Source organism: Gossypium arboreum, chromosome 2 (genome assembly GCF_025698485.1).
Source record: "Gossypium arboreum isolate Shixiya-1 chromosome 2, ASM2569848v2, whole genome shotgun sequence".
NCBI classification, from domain to species: domain Eukaryota; kingdom Viridiplantae; phylum Streptophyta; class Magnoliopsida; order Malvales; family Malvaceae; genus Gossypium; species Gossypium arboreum.
This window is the reverse complement of record NC_069071.1, coordinates 51,987,885-52,002,148: the sequence shown is the minus strand read 5'-3', so window position 1 is coordinate 52,002,148 and position 14,264 is coordinate 51,987,885.

The following is a 14,264-nucleotide window of genomic DNA, read 5'->3' as shown; positions in this document are numbered from 1 at the left end:
TGGCTATCGTTGAGAAGCCTTTACAAATCGTCGGTAATAACCTAAGCCCCAAAAGTCTCAACCTCAAGAATATTTCTGAGGCTTCCAATTAAGTATGGCTGAAATTTTATTCGGTCGACTCAAATACCGATGCGCAGATACCACATGACCCAAGAAGCTAACCTCTCTAACCGTAACTCACACTTGTTGAACTTAGCATATAATTGCTTGTCCCGTAAAATTTGCAAAGACTAACCGCAGTGTTCAAAGATGTTCGGTCTCATTTCTTGAATAGACCAAGATGTCATCAATGAACACGACTACGAATCGATCCAAATATGGTCTAAAGATCCGATTCATTAAATCCATAAATACCGTAGGGCATTAGTGAGCCCAAACGGCATCACTAGGAACTCATAGTGACCATATCTCGCTCAAGGCGGTCTTGGGCACGTCCAATCTCGGATTCGCAATTGATAGTAGTCCGATCTCAAATCTATTTTCGAGAACACCGAGGCTCCCTTCAGCTTGATCGAACAAGTCGTCAATACGTGGCAACGGATATTTGTTCTTTATCGTCGCTTTATTAAGTCGACGATAGTCGATGCACACCGCATGGTTCCATCCTTCTTTTCACGAACAACACCGGCGCACCCTAAGGCGAAAAACTCGGGCGAGCAAAACCTCTATCCACCAATTCTTGCAATCGAAGCTTCCAACTCCTTTAATTCGTTGGTGCCATACGATACGGAGCTATCGAAATTGAGTGGTACCAGTACCAATTCGATGCCAAATTCTATTTCCGAATAGGTGGTAAACCCGCAATTCTTCAGGAAAACATCCGGTATTCACAAACCACGGGCACGATTCGGGTTTCTTTTCGATTCCTTGTCATTGAGCACGACGCTGTGCACGCTTCGCACTCTTTTCTTACATATTTTCGGGCCAACATTGCGATATTATACCGGCAACCCTTTAAGTCCGTAGACTTAACCCGAATTATCTCGTTATTCACGCACCTCAAATCGATAGTCTTGCTTTTGCAATTTACGACCGCATCGTGCATGGTCAACCCATCCAAACCAAGAATAACGTCGAATTCATCGAACGGCAAAAGCATCAAGTCCGCCGGAAACAAGAACCTCGGAACACTAGGAGACTTTTCTTGCACACTTTGTTGACAAGCACGTAATGACCCAAGGGTTTGACACCGAATTACAAACTCGAGAGACTCAATAGGCAAAGTCTTATCGGATGCTAAGGTTTCACATATATAAGATTGAGTAGAACCAGGTCAATCAACGCAATCACTTTAGTATTGAAAAGGGTGAAAACACCGTAATGACATCCGGAGAGGCAAGATCCTCGGCGTGCGCAGATGGCATAAGTCCTCGCAGAGCACGAGCCTCGGATCCGATGGTAGCATCTCTAGATCCTCTCGACCGCCAACGACATTGCCCATATTTCTAGGTGGCCTACCTCGAGCAAAGGTAGCACCCGAGTTTCCACTCGACTCACATTCTGCTCAAGCTTCCTGCAATCCTTCCTAAAGTGGTCGGCCGATCCACACTTATAGCAGGAGTGATCACGAAACCAACAGCTCCCGAATGCCATTTGCCACAATGTTGACACTCCCTCTCTCGGCGATCATTTCCACCATCACGATCAAGTGACTCGTGTGGTCACAGGGGTCGATTAAGTCCTCGCCTAAAAAGCCCAAAGCGCCTCTAGACCGGTTCACATCATCTCAAATCTCTTCGTGCCTATTGAAGAGACTTTCCGAGGACCTCTTTCGAATTCTCCGGTTCCCACATCACTTTTTGTTTCTCCTTTCTAAGCTCTTCGACTTTACAAGCTCGCTCAACAAGTACTACGATCTCTCGATTTCGAGAATGCCAACGAACATCCTTATATCATCATTCAGCCCATCCTCAAGCATTTACACATAATAGCTTCGACGAAATGCATTCTCGCGTGTATCGGCTAAGCCTCACAAATTTTCGTTCATAGTCGGTAACCGACATAGAACCTTGCTTAAGATCAAGAAATTCCCAAGTCACTTGCTCTCTAGGTACCACGAAGTCGAGTACTCCACCAATAGTAGGTGGAATCACGTAGCAAGGAGATGGTACACTTTAAGCATTCATCGGTGTACAAGATAGCTCATCGAGCACCCGGATAGTGTTGTCCAACCGAAATTCAGCTCGTTCGCATCATCATCATCCGTAGCTTTAAATTCAGTGGCCCCATGTTTTCAATCCTATCGATGGGGCTTACTTGACCTTATTTGGTCGATTCGGAGGTATTGTAGGTGCGGGGTTGCATTTGTCGGGAATGGAGGTCGGGACACAGCCGTGTTAGTTCGAATGTATTGATTAAACCATTCGCTCATCACACTATAAAAGGCTTGCCTAGCCTCACCATTCGGATTGCTGGCCATAGGTTGAGAGTCCGCCGCGCTGTCCCTTGTGCGGGAGCAGCGCCACACCCTCCACATCATCAGCTATTGCTCGGTTGGGATCGGGACCCATTGCTATAAACAAACTCAAAGTCAAATTGTCGTAAATCACCACACTATCGATTCATCATTTAATGGCATGTATAGCTAGACCCCAAACACCTCACGGTAGTCCTAGAATCGACTAAACCGTGGCTCGATACCATAAAATTGTAACACCCGAACCCGAGACCATTGCCGTTATTCGGACACGAGGGGTTAACAAGCCAAGTTCACATGGTTTGCCCACCAATTTGACATTTCCAGTCAGGCTGGAAGACTGCATCACCGTCGCCTTAAAATCATATCTCGAGTTTCAAAACTCGGAAACTGGTTTCGTAAATTTTCCCTGAATTTAGACTCATATATCCATCCATGGATTTATTTCTAGAATTTTTGGATGGGCCAATTGGTACAGTTTATTAGTTAAAGTCACCCATGTTACAGGGATCGACTGCTCTGACCTTCGCGCGGTATAACTTGAATATCTCTCTGTACAGGGCTTTAATGCTGGTTTCGTTTGTTTCTAATGAAACTAGACTCAAAATGGAATCTGTAAATATAAGGTATGTCGCCTAATTCTTTCTGGATAATTTATAGTAAATTTTTAAAGTTGCGACAGGGAACCCAGATACCGTTCTGGCCCTGTCTCACAATAGCATTAATATCTCTTAACATGTAACTCCTATGACCATTTCGTTTCTTCCATATGAAAATAGACTCATCAAGGTTCATTTACATAGCTTATTCACTATTTAATTCCATTTCTACGAATTTTGGTGATTTTTCACATTCACGTCACTGCAGCTGGCAGCATCTGTTTTAAGGTAGGTCTTACCTATTTGGTAGTCTCCATGAACCAACTAGTCTTTGCCATACACGGTTCATATATGATCATTTTAACCATGCCAATGGCTGATCATATGACCAACATTCCCATTTCCAAGCCATAGCCACATCATGACACCAAATATATACATACAAACCACAATTATTCTAAGTTCATGTTCCTTTTCGAGCCATTTTCGCATGGCCGTACATACTTACATCACCACATATTTAACAAACAAGGGTAGTCCTATACATGCCATTTCAAGTTCAACCAAGAATTTATACCAAAATGGGGGCTTGATAGTGTGGATGACTTCGACTTCAACGATCCCGAATCCGATTGCTATCGAGCGAAATCTAGAAAACCGAGAGCCAAAGCAATGAGTAAGCATTTTTATGCTTAGTAAGTCTCAAGGAATATAATCAACTCTAATTACAGCAATACATTCACATAGTTAAATGCATCATTTCATTAATGCGCATTCACATAATCATACTTACTTTACCATCCCAACTCTTATGTTCATACACAAATAACGGCTTCATTAAGGCCGATAACTCGCTCCATCATAGGAGCGGATATTCATACACTCTTACTCCTAGCGCAAAAGCACACACCGCACTTACCTTATCATTGGGAAATTTCACAAGTGCATTAGCTGAAATTTTCCAGCAAGCTCATAATTTTCAAATCACATACCTTCGAGTTTATCCGGATGTCGGTACTCGCTCAATCGCCTTTCGACATAGCCCGGTTATGGTAACCCGCACCAAGGCCAACGGACTTTACCCGGATATCACGATTTGCACAAATGCCTTCGGTCTTAGCCCGGATTTAACAACTTGCACGAATGCCTTCGGTCTTAGCCCGGATATAGCTACTAGCACAATTGCCTTCGGTCTTAACCCGGATATAAATTTCAGCATAATTGTCTTCGGCTTAGCCCGGATATCATTCAATTTCTCATGCACACATACATCAATAATCATTGGACATACATATTTCATTTTCGTTATTAAGGCTCAAACACAATTATAATCATTAGCATATTCGCCGGGACTTAGCCCGTGGAATTCAAATACTCATACACACATGATCAATAATCATACACATCCATGTTTCATCTTACATAATTCAAGTAAGATCACTTCTTGAGGACTTACCTCGAATGTTGTCGAACGGCTTTTTCGGCTATTCGATCACCTTTTCCTTCCCCTTGTCCAATTGTGGCCCTCTTAGCTCTTGAGCTAATTCAAACAAATTCAATTTATTAAAACCTCATTGTGCTTGCTTATGGCGAATATGACAAGGATTTTAAATGGTCATATGGCCACTCTTTAGCTTGAATACACAATGGTCATGCACATTTTATACTACATCAAGCAATTCAATACAATTTATTTGAGCATCAAGGAAATGCTAAGGCCTTCAATAGGCTACCCAAGGCCGAATATTCATGTACATGTTGAGGCCAATTATGCACTTAATACCTCACAAAAACAGCATGCATTTTACTAGTTAATGCTTTGCATATTGTGGCTCAAAACTTATAATATAGCATCAAGCACTTATATGTGTGCTAGGCCAATTGTGCTTGAAATTTCACAATTATTCTTCAACATCTTCTTCTTTAAACCAACTTATTCATCACTTACTTCATAGCCAAAACATCATGTGCAAACATATATATACAATATGAGCATGGCCGAATTTTCAAGGTGTCCATAGCCATCCAAAATACAAATTTTAACTAACATGCAAGAAGCATGAACCATGCTCATGAATGGCCGAATATGACAATCATGCTCCTTTTCAACTTCAATCATGATAAATCAAAAGAAGGCTCAAAATCTTGCTCAAGAGTAGACAATCCATCATTGCATGCATCATCATCAAGCTTCACACTTAGCATGCAATGGCTTTATCACCATAACAACTTTGGCCAAATACCATTTCCATGGCTTAACAAAGATTTGAGCCATGGCTAACATGCACATCAAGTTAGCAACCAAAACATGCATGAAACTCTTAACACAACCTCATACATACCTTAATCTTGATGCAAACTTGGCCAAATCTCCTTCTAGATCTCTTCCAAACCAAGCATGAAGCAAAAATCCTCCTTCTTCCTTAGTTTTGGCTCAAAGAAAGGATGAACAAAATTTTTTCTTTCCTTCTCTACAACTCACGGCAATGGGGGATTACCACACTCACACACATTTTTTTTTCATTTTTTATCACCCATACACCTTTGTTTATTATTTCACCCTAATGCACCAACAAAACATGTTTCATGACATGTTTAGCCCATCCTCCTTGTCATGGCCGCCACCACCTATAAAGGGGAATTTGACATGCAAGTCCATTATTTTGCATGCATGCTTTAATTAGTCATCACACATTTCCTATCATACTTTCAAAGTTCATTACTAAGTCCTTTCTTGTGGAATTCACCCTTATAACACTAAATCAATCATCATAAAATGTCATACATGAGCACACACATATTATAGGCATCAAAATAAATTTTAATTATTTTTATGCCTCGGTTTTGTGGTCCCGAGACCACCTTCCGACTAGGGTCAATTTTGGGTGTCACACTTCGGCTTTTCTAAACGAGATCGCGATCGACCCCGTGAGCACACGAGTCACTTGATCGCTGCTAGAAATGACCGTCGAGACAGAGCGGAATGCCGATATTGTGGTAAATGGCATTCGGGAGTTGTAGGTTCCATGACCGCCTCTGTTACAAGTGCGGGTCACCACCACTTTATCAAAGATTGCCCGAGATTGTCCGAAGAATGTAAATCGAGTGGGAAACCGGTGCTACCACCGCTGGGTAGACCATCTAGGAATACGGGCAATGCTAGCGGCGGTCGAGAGGATCTAGAGATGCTACCACCAGATCTCGAGGCTCGTGCTCTCGCTAGGGCTTATGCCATACGCCGCACGCGAGGATGCTTCCTCTCCGGATGTTATTACCGGTACTTTTACTCTCTTTGATACTAATGTGATTGCTTTGATTGACCCCGGTTCTACTCATTCTTATATATGCGAAACCTTAGCATCCAAAGAAGACTTTACCTATTGAGTCTATCGAGTTCGTAATTCGGTGTCAAATCCTTGGGTCATTACGTGCTTGTCAACAAAGTGTGTAAGAATTGTCCCTAGTACTTGGGGTTCTGCTTTCCTACAGACTTGATGTCATGCTGCCGTTTGACTAATTTGATGTTATCCTCGGTTTAGATTGGTTGACCGTGCATGATGCGGTTGTGAATTGCAAAAGTAAGACTATTGATTTGAGATGCGCAAATAACGAGATAATCCGAGTTGAGTCTACGACTTAAAGGGGTTACCACCGTAATATCGCAATGTTGGCCCGTAAATATGTAAGAAAGGGTGCGAAGCATACCTTGCGTATGTACTTGATGAGAAGGAATTGGAAAAGAAACCCGAATCTGCTTTTGGTTTGTGAATACCGGATGTTTTTCCCAAGAATTACCGGGTTTACCACTGTTCGGAAGTAGAGTTTGGTATTGAGCTTGTACACGGACTACGCCAATTTCGATAGCTCAGATCGTATGGCACCAACCGAGTTAAAAGAATTGAAAGCTCGATTGCAGAGTTGACGGATAGAGGTTTCGCCGACCAAGTTTCTCACCTTGGGGTGCACAAGATTGTTTGTGAAAAGAAGGACGGAACCATGAGGATGTGCATTGACTATCGTCACCGAATAAAGTGACGATAAAGAATAAATATCCGCTATCACAGATTGATGATTTGTTTGATCAACTAAAGGGAGCCTCAGTGTTTTCAAAGATAGATTTGAGATCGGGTATTACCAGTTGCGAATTCGAGATTCGGATATACCCAAAACTGCTTTTAGAACGAGATACGGCCACTACGAGTTCTTAGTAATGCCGTTTGGGCTCACTAATACCCCTGCGGTATTTATGGATTTGATGAATCCGATCTTTAGACAGTATTTGGACCGGTTCGTTGTTGTGTTCATTGACGACATCTTGGTCTATTCAAGAGACGGGACCGAACATGCTGAGCACCTGAGATTAGTGTTGTAAATTTTATGGGATAAGCAGTTATATGCTAAGTTCAGTAACTGTGAGTTCTGTTTAAGAGAGGTTAGCTTCTTGGGTCACATGGTATCCGTATCGGGTATTCGAGTTGACCCGAGCAAAATTTTAGCCATACTTAACTGGAAGCCTCCGAGAAATATTACTGAGGTTCAGAGCTTGTTGGGACTTGCCGGTTACTACCGACGGTTTGTAAAAGGTTTCTCAATGATAGCCACGCCCATGACGAAGCTACTTCAAAAAGATGTTAAGTTCGAATGGACGGAAAAATGTCAGAAAAGTTTTGATCAACTGAAAACTTATTTGACGGAAGCTCTAATTTTAGTGCAGCCTGAATCAGGCAAAGAGTTTGTCATCTATAGTGATGCCTCCCTACTTGGGTTAGGTTGCATATTGATGCAAGAAGGTTGAGTTGTGGCCTATGCGTCGAGACAATTAAAGCCACATGAGAAAAATTATCCAACCCATGATCTCGAATTAGCTGCCATCGTATTCGCCTTGAAAATATGGCGACATTACTTATTTGGTGAGAAGTGCCATGTATTTTCAGATCACAAAAGTCTCAAATATTTGATGACTCAAAGAGACTTGAATCTGCGACAAAGGCATTGGCTTGAGTTGTTGAAAGATTATGAGCTGGTCATTGATTATCACCCGGGAAAGGCTAATGTGGTTGCGGACGCCTTAAGCCAGAAATCACTATTTGCTTTACGAGCAATGAATGTACACTTGTCTGTTCTACCCGAAAATGTGTTAGTGGCCGAATTAAAGGCCAAACCATTATTGATTCATCAAATTCGTGAAGCTCAGAAAGTCGACGATGAGTTGGTTGCAAAACGGGCTGAATGTGTTCCAAATGTGGAATCGGAGTTTCAAATTGATGATGACGATTGTTTGAGGTACGAAATCGGTTGTGTGTTCCAAGAAATTCGAACTCATTTCGATGATTCGAACGAAGCTCATTGTAGCCGAATGTCAATTCACCCGGAGTACGAAATGTACCACGACCTAAGACGCCGCTTTTGGTGGCATGGTATGAAACGAGACATTTCGATTTTGTTTCAAAGTGTTTAATATGTCGCAAGTGAAGGCGAACATCAAGTGCCTCTGGGTTTACTCCAACCGATCATGATACCGAATGGAAATGGGATCGAGTAACGATGGATTTTGTATCCGGGTTGCCGGTGTCGGCAAGTAAGAAAGATGTGATTTGGGTCGTTGTTGATAGATTGACTAAGTCGGCTCACTTTATCCTGTGACGCATTTAATTTTTCAATGGATAAATTAGTTGAATTGTATGTTTCTCAGATTGTGAGATTACATGGGGTACCTATTTCTATCGTGTTGGATAGAGATCCGAGATTCACCTCACGATTTTGGAAGAAATTGCAAGAAGCTTTGGGTACCAAGTGCATTTTAGCACCGCTTTTCATCAACAAATGATGGTCAATCCGAAGCGGATAATTCGGTACTTGAGGATATGTTGAGATGTTGCATCCTCGAGTTTAGTGGTTCATGGGAACGGTATTTACCTTTGATTGAATTCGCTACAACAATAGTTTTCAGTCAAGTATTAAGATGGCACCTTACGAGGCTTTGTACGGTCGAAAATGTCGTACGCCATTGTTTTGGATCGAGCTCGGTGAGAGTAAAATTTTCGAGTGGAATGGATTAAAGATCTTTGATGTAAAGTAAGAATAATTCATGAAAGTCTCAAGGCGACATCGATCATCGAAGTCGTATGCGGATTTAAAACGAAGAGATATTGAGTATCAGGTGAGAGACAAAGTGTTTCTTAAGGTCTCACCTTGGAAAAAGATACTCAGATTTGGCCGTAAGGGCAAGTTGAGTCCGAAATTCATTAGGCCGTATGAAATCTCCGAACGAGTCGGTCCAGTTACGTATTGTTTGATTTTGCCCCCTGAACTTGAAAAGATTCACGACGTCTTTCATGTTTCGATGCTTCGACGTTATAGATCTGATCCATCACACGTAATTAATCCATCAGAGGTCGAAATTCAAGCCGATATGAGTTATGAAAAAGAACCGATTCGTATCCTAGCTCGTGAAGTGAAGGAGTTGCAAAACAAAAGGGTTCCGTTAGTAAAAGTGTTATGGCTCAAATACGGGATGGAAGAAGCTACTTGGGAACCCGAGAACTCTATGAAAGAGCGATACCCAAACCTATTTACCGGTAAGATTTTCGGGGACGAAAATTTCTTAAGTGGGGGAGAGTTGTGACAGCCCTAAAGTGACCCTAGTCAAAAAGCGATTTCGGGACCGCTAAACCGAGTCACCAAATTATTTGAATATGATATTTATTGTCTAAAATATGTGATTATGAATGTGTGAAAGTTTTAAGCTTCGATTTAGTAAATTGCATGTGAAATTAGTCGATAGGACTTATGTGTGACACTTTTGAAATGTAATAGGTAAATCTATAAGGATCTATTAGTGCATGTAATCAAAGGGGTGGACTTGCATGTTAATTTCCCCTTTTTATTTGCTAGTGGCCGGCCATAACAAAGGGTGATGGGCAAAACATGTCATAAAACATGTTGTGACAATGGTGTATGTTAAGAAAAAATAAAATAAGGAGTATGGGTAATAAAGAAATGAAAAAAAAATAAAGAATGGTGTGAGTGTTCCCCCCATTGCCGTGAGTTGAGGGAAAGAAGAGAAAAAAAAAGTGTCCATCATTTTTCACTTCTTTTGGCTGAAAACTCTAAGGAAGAAAGAAAACAAGTTGTGTTCTTTGGTTCTTCTTGGCCGATTTGAGAGGAGGAAGAAAGGAGTGAAGCAATCGGTCATCTTAAGTCGATATTAAGGTAAGGAAGTTGATACTAGTTTTTGAAATCCTAGTTGATTTTGAGTGAGATATCAAGTTATTGTTGGTAACCCATGTTGAAATTGTGACTTTGGAATAAGTAAGGTTTTCGGCTATGGAGATTAATAAGGGTGATGGTGGTGTTTCATGCTAAATCTAGATGAACAATGGTAGTTTGTTTACATCTTGATGATTATGAGTTCCTTTCTTGGGTCTACCCTAGATCCATGAAGTATATTTTTATTTGGTGTTGTTGGAAGTATCGGCCATGGTATATCCATAAGCATGATTTATGCTTATTGCATGATAGGTAAGATTTGTGTTTTGGATATATGTTTAAACTTGGTTATGACCAACTTGTGATTCGGCTCTTGCACATATATATATATATATGTTTGCACATGATGTATTGGTATGACATATATACTATCTCAAGGTATATATTTACATATGATGGTGTTTTGGTTATGAAGTAAATGATTGATGCGTATTGAGTTACAATATGTAATGCATTAGTTAGTAAAATGTATGCCATTTATGTGTGGTATTAAGTATAAAATTGCCCTCAACATAGACATGCATATTCGGCCACATGAGGTGGATTGGTGTGCATGTATTCGGTTAGAGGCAAGCATATTGATGCCTTATCTTGGCTTAGATAATCGGCTAAAAGAGAGTGTGGACTATTGTGTTGAGTTAGATTCATGATTTCGTACTTATGTGACTTTAATGTCTAATGAATATATATGGGCTAAGTACCTTGAGCTTCTCCTTTGATGTTCGAATGAATTGTATTAAATTGCTTGATGTGATTAAAAATGTGTATGATCATTGTGTATTTGAGCTAAAAGGTGGCCATATGACCTATCAAACTCCTTGTCATATTCGGCCATAAACTAGCAAAATGAGACTTTAATAAGTTAAATTTGTTTGAATTAGCTCAAGAGCTTAGGGGACCACAGTTGGATAAGGGAAAGGAAAAAGTGATCGAATAGCCGTTGAAGCCGTTCGACAACATCCGAGGTAAGTTTTCGAGTAATGGAACTTAGATTATGATTTGATTAGATCATGTTTTAAGCAAATCAAAATCATGCTCCTTGTGTGTGGCTATTGAGCCGAAATTTCAAGTGTGATAAGTGCCTTGTGTTTGAGTTTTGCTAATGAAAACGAAATACGAATGTGTCATGATTTATTGATAAATGTGCATGGTTATTGAATGATGTCCTGCTAAGTCCCAAGGCTTTGTGCTAAGTGACTATATCCGGACTAAGATCCAAGGCATTCGTATGAAGTTACTAAATCCGGACTAAGATCCGAAGGCATTTGTGCGAAGTTACTAAATTCGGGTTAAGTCCTGAAGGAATTTGTGCGAGTTACTATAACCGGCTATGTCCCAAGGCATTTGAACGAGTAGCTATATCCGGTTAAACTTAGAAGGTACGTGATTCGAAATGAATGATCTTGCTGTAAAATTTCAGTTAATACGCTTGAAATCCCAACAATGAGGTATGTTTTGTATGTGCTTTGAATTAGTTGAGCCCTTACAAATAAGTATTCGCCGCTTGATAAATGAGCTACCGCCTTTGGCTAAGTTGATCTTTGTGTATGAATATAAGGGTTGGTAATGTGAAGTAAGTATGATATTGAGAATTTGTGCATATGAAATTATCTGTTTAGCTACATAAATGCTATACTTTGGTTGTGTCCAAATTCATGACTCAAACTTACTAAGCATTAAATGCTTACTCCGTTTCTTTGATTCTCTCTTTTATAGATTTTGGTTCTTCAGCTATCAGACTCGGGATTTTGAAGTCGAAGTCGCCCACACTATCAAAGCTCCTTTCGGTATATTTTTGGTTGGACTTTGAAATGGCATGTATAGGACTACCCTTTTGTTGTAGGTCATGTACCTTTCGGTTTTGTGTAAATTTGGATAGCCATGCGAAAATGGCTTAAGTATACTTTGGGCATGGTATTATAATCATTGTATGTTGTTCACTAAGAGGTATGGAAATGTTTGGAAACGATTAGCCATTGGGATGGTTAATCATGATCATATTTTGTGCTATTTATGTTAAAGGGCTAGTTGAATCATGGAAACTATGAAATAGGTAAAGCCTACCTTAAAGACAGATGCTGACAGCTGCAGTGACGTGGATGTAAAAAATCACTAAAAATATTAGGAATGGAATTAAATAGTGAATAAATTATGTAAACGAACCTTGACGAGTCTATTTTCATAGGAAAGTAACGAAACGATCATATGAGCAGTATGTTAAGAGATATTTAAGTTTTCATGAGACAGGGCCAGAACGGCTTCCGGAGTCCCTGTTCCGACTTTGGAAATTCATTATAAATTGACCGGAGATAATTAGAAGTCATGCCATATATTTACAGATTCCTTTTTGAGTCTAGTTTCTGTAGAAACAAACGGCATCAGTATTGAAGCCCTGTAAAGGGAGATATCCAAGTCGTAATGTGCAAAGGTCAGTGTAGTCGATCCCTGTAACATGGGGGACTTTAACTAATAAACTGTACTAATTGGCCCAACCAAAAATTTTAGAAAAAAATTTGTAGATGTATATATGAGTCTAGTTTCAGGGAAAAATCAAAAAACTGATTTTCGAGTTGTGGAACTCAAGATATGATTTTTAAGGTGACAGTGACACAGTTAGCCGGCTGTCTGGAAATTTTTAAAATGAACTGTGCAAGTAAGTGGATTAAGCCCGTTAACCCCTCGTGTCCGACTCGTGACGGTCTCGGTGCACGGGTGTTACAGTTTATTGGTATCGAGCTACGGTTTAGTCGATTCTAGGACTACCGTAATGCGTTTGGGTCTAGCTATACATGCCATTATATGTGATTATTTGATAGTGTGGTGATTTCTGACATTTGCAAATGTGTTTAATTATAGTAATGGATCCCGATCCCGACCGAAGCGGTAGTGATGATCTTGAGAGTGTAGCGCTGCTCCGCACACAAGGGACAGCGCCGGACTCTCAACCTAATGCTAGTAATCCGAATGATGAAGCTAGACAAGCTTTCTATAGCGTGATGAATGATTGGTTCAACCAATACATTCGAACTAATACTACTGCTCCACAATCTCCATTCCCGACAAACACAACCCCGCACCTCACGATACCTCCGGAGCTGACCAAATAAGGTCAAATAAGCCCCGCTTGATAGAATCCAAAACACGGGCTATGAATTTAAGGCTACAGATAGCGATGATGCCGAGCAAGCTGAATTTTGGTTGGACAACACTATTCGGCACTCGATGAGCTATCTTGCACACCGATGAGTGCCTAAAGTGTACTATCTCCTTGCTACGTGATTCGCCTACTATTGGTGGAATACGTTGACTTCATTGTGCCTAGAGAGCAAGTAACTTGGGAGTTCTTCCAAACCGAAGTTTGAAAGAAGTATATCGATAAGAGATTCATTGACCAAAAACGGAAGGAATTTCTTGAACTCAAACAAGGTTCCATGTCGGTTATCGACTATGAACGAAAATTTGTGAGGCTTAGCCAGACAAGACGAGAATGCATTTCCTCGAAGCCGTAATGTGTAAACGTTTGAGGATGGACTAAATGATGATATAAAGTCAGTATGTTGGCATCTTGCAAATCCGAGAATTTGTGGTACTTGTTGAGCGAGCTTGCAAGGCCGAGGAGCTCAAGATGGAGAAAAGAAAAGTGAGGTGGGAGCAAGGGAGTTTCAGAAGAGGTCTTGGGAAGCCCTTCCCACACCATCGAAGAAATTTAGAGATGGCTTGGGCGGTCTAGGGATACTTCGGCTTTTTAAACGAGATCGCGATCAACCCCTGTGAGCACACGAGTCACTTCGATCGCCAAGGCCGGAAATGACCGTCGAGACAGAGCGGAATGCCGATTGTGGTAAATGGCATTCGGGAGTTGTAGGTTCCATGACCGCTCTGTTATAAGTGCGGGTCACCGACCATTTTATCAAAGATTGCCCGAGATTGTCCGAATGAATGTAAATCAGAGGGAAACCGGTGCTACCACCGCTCGGGGT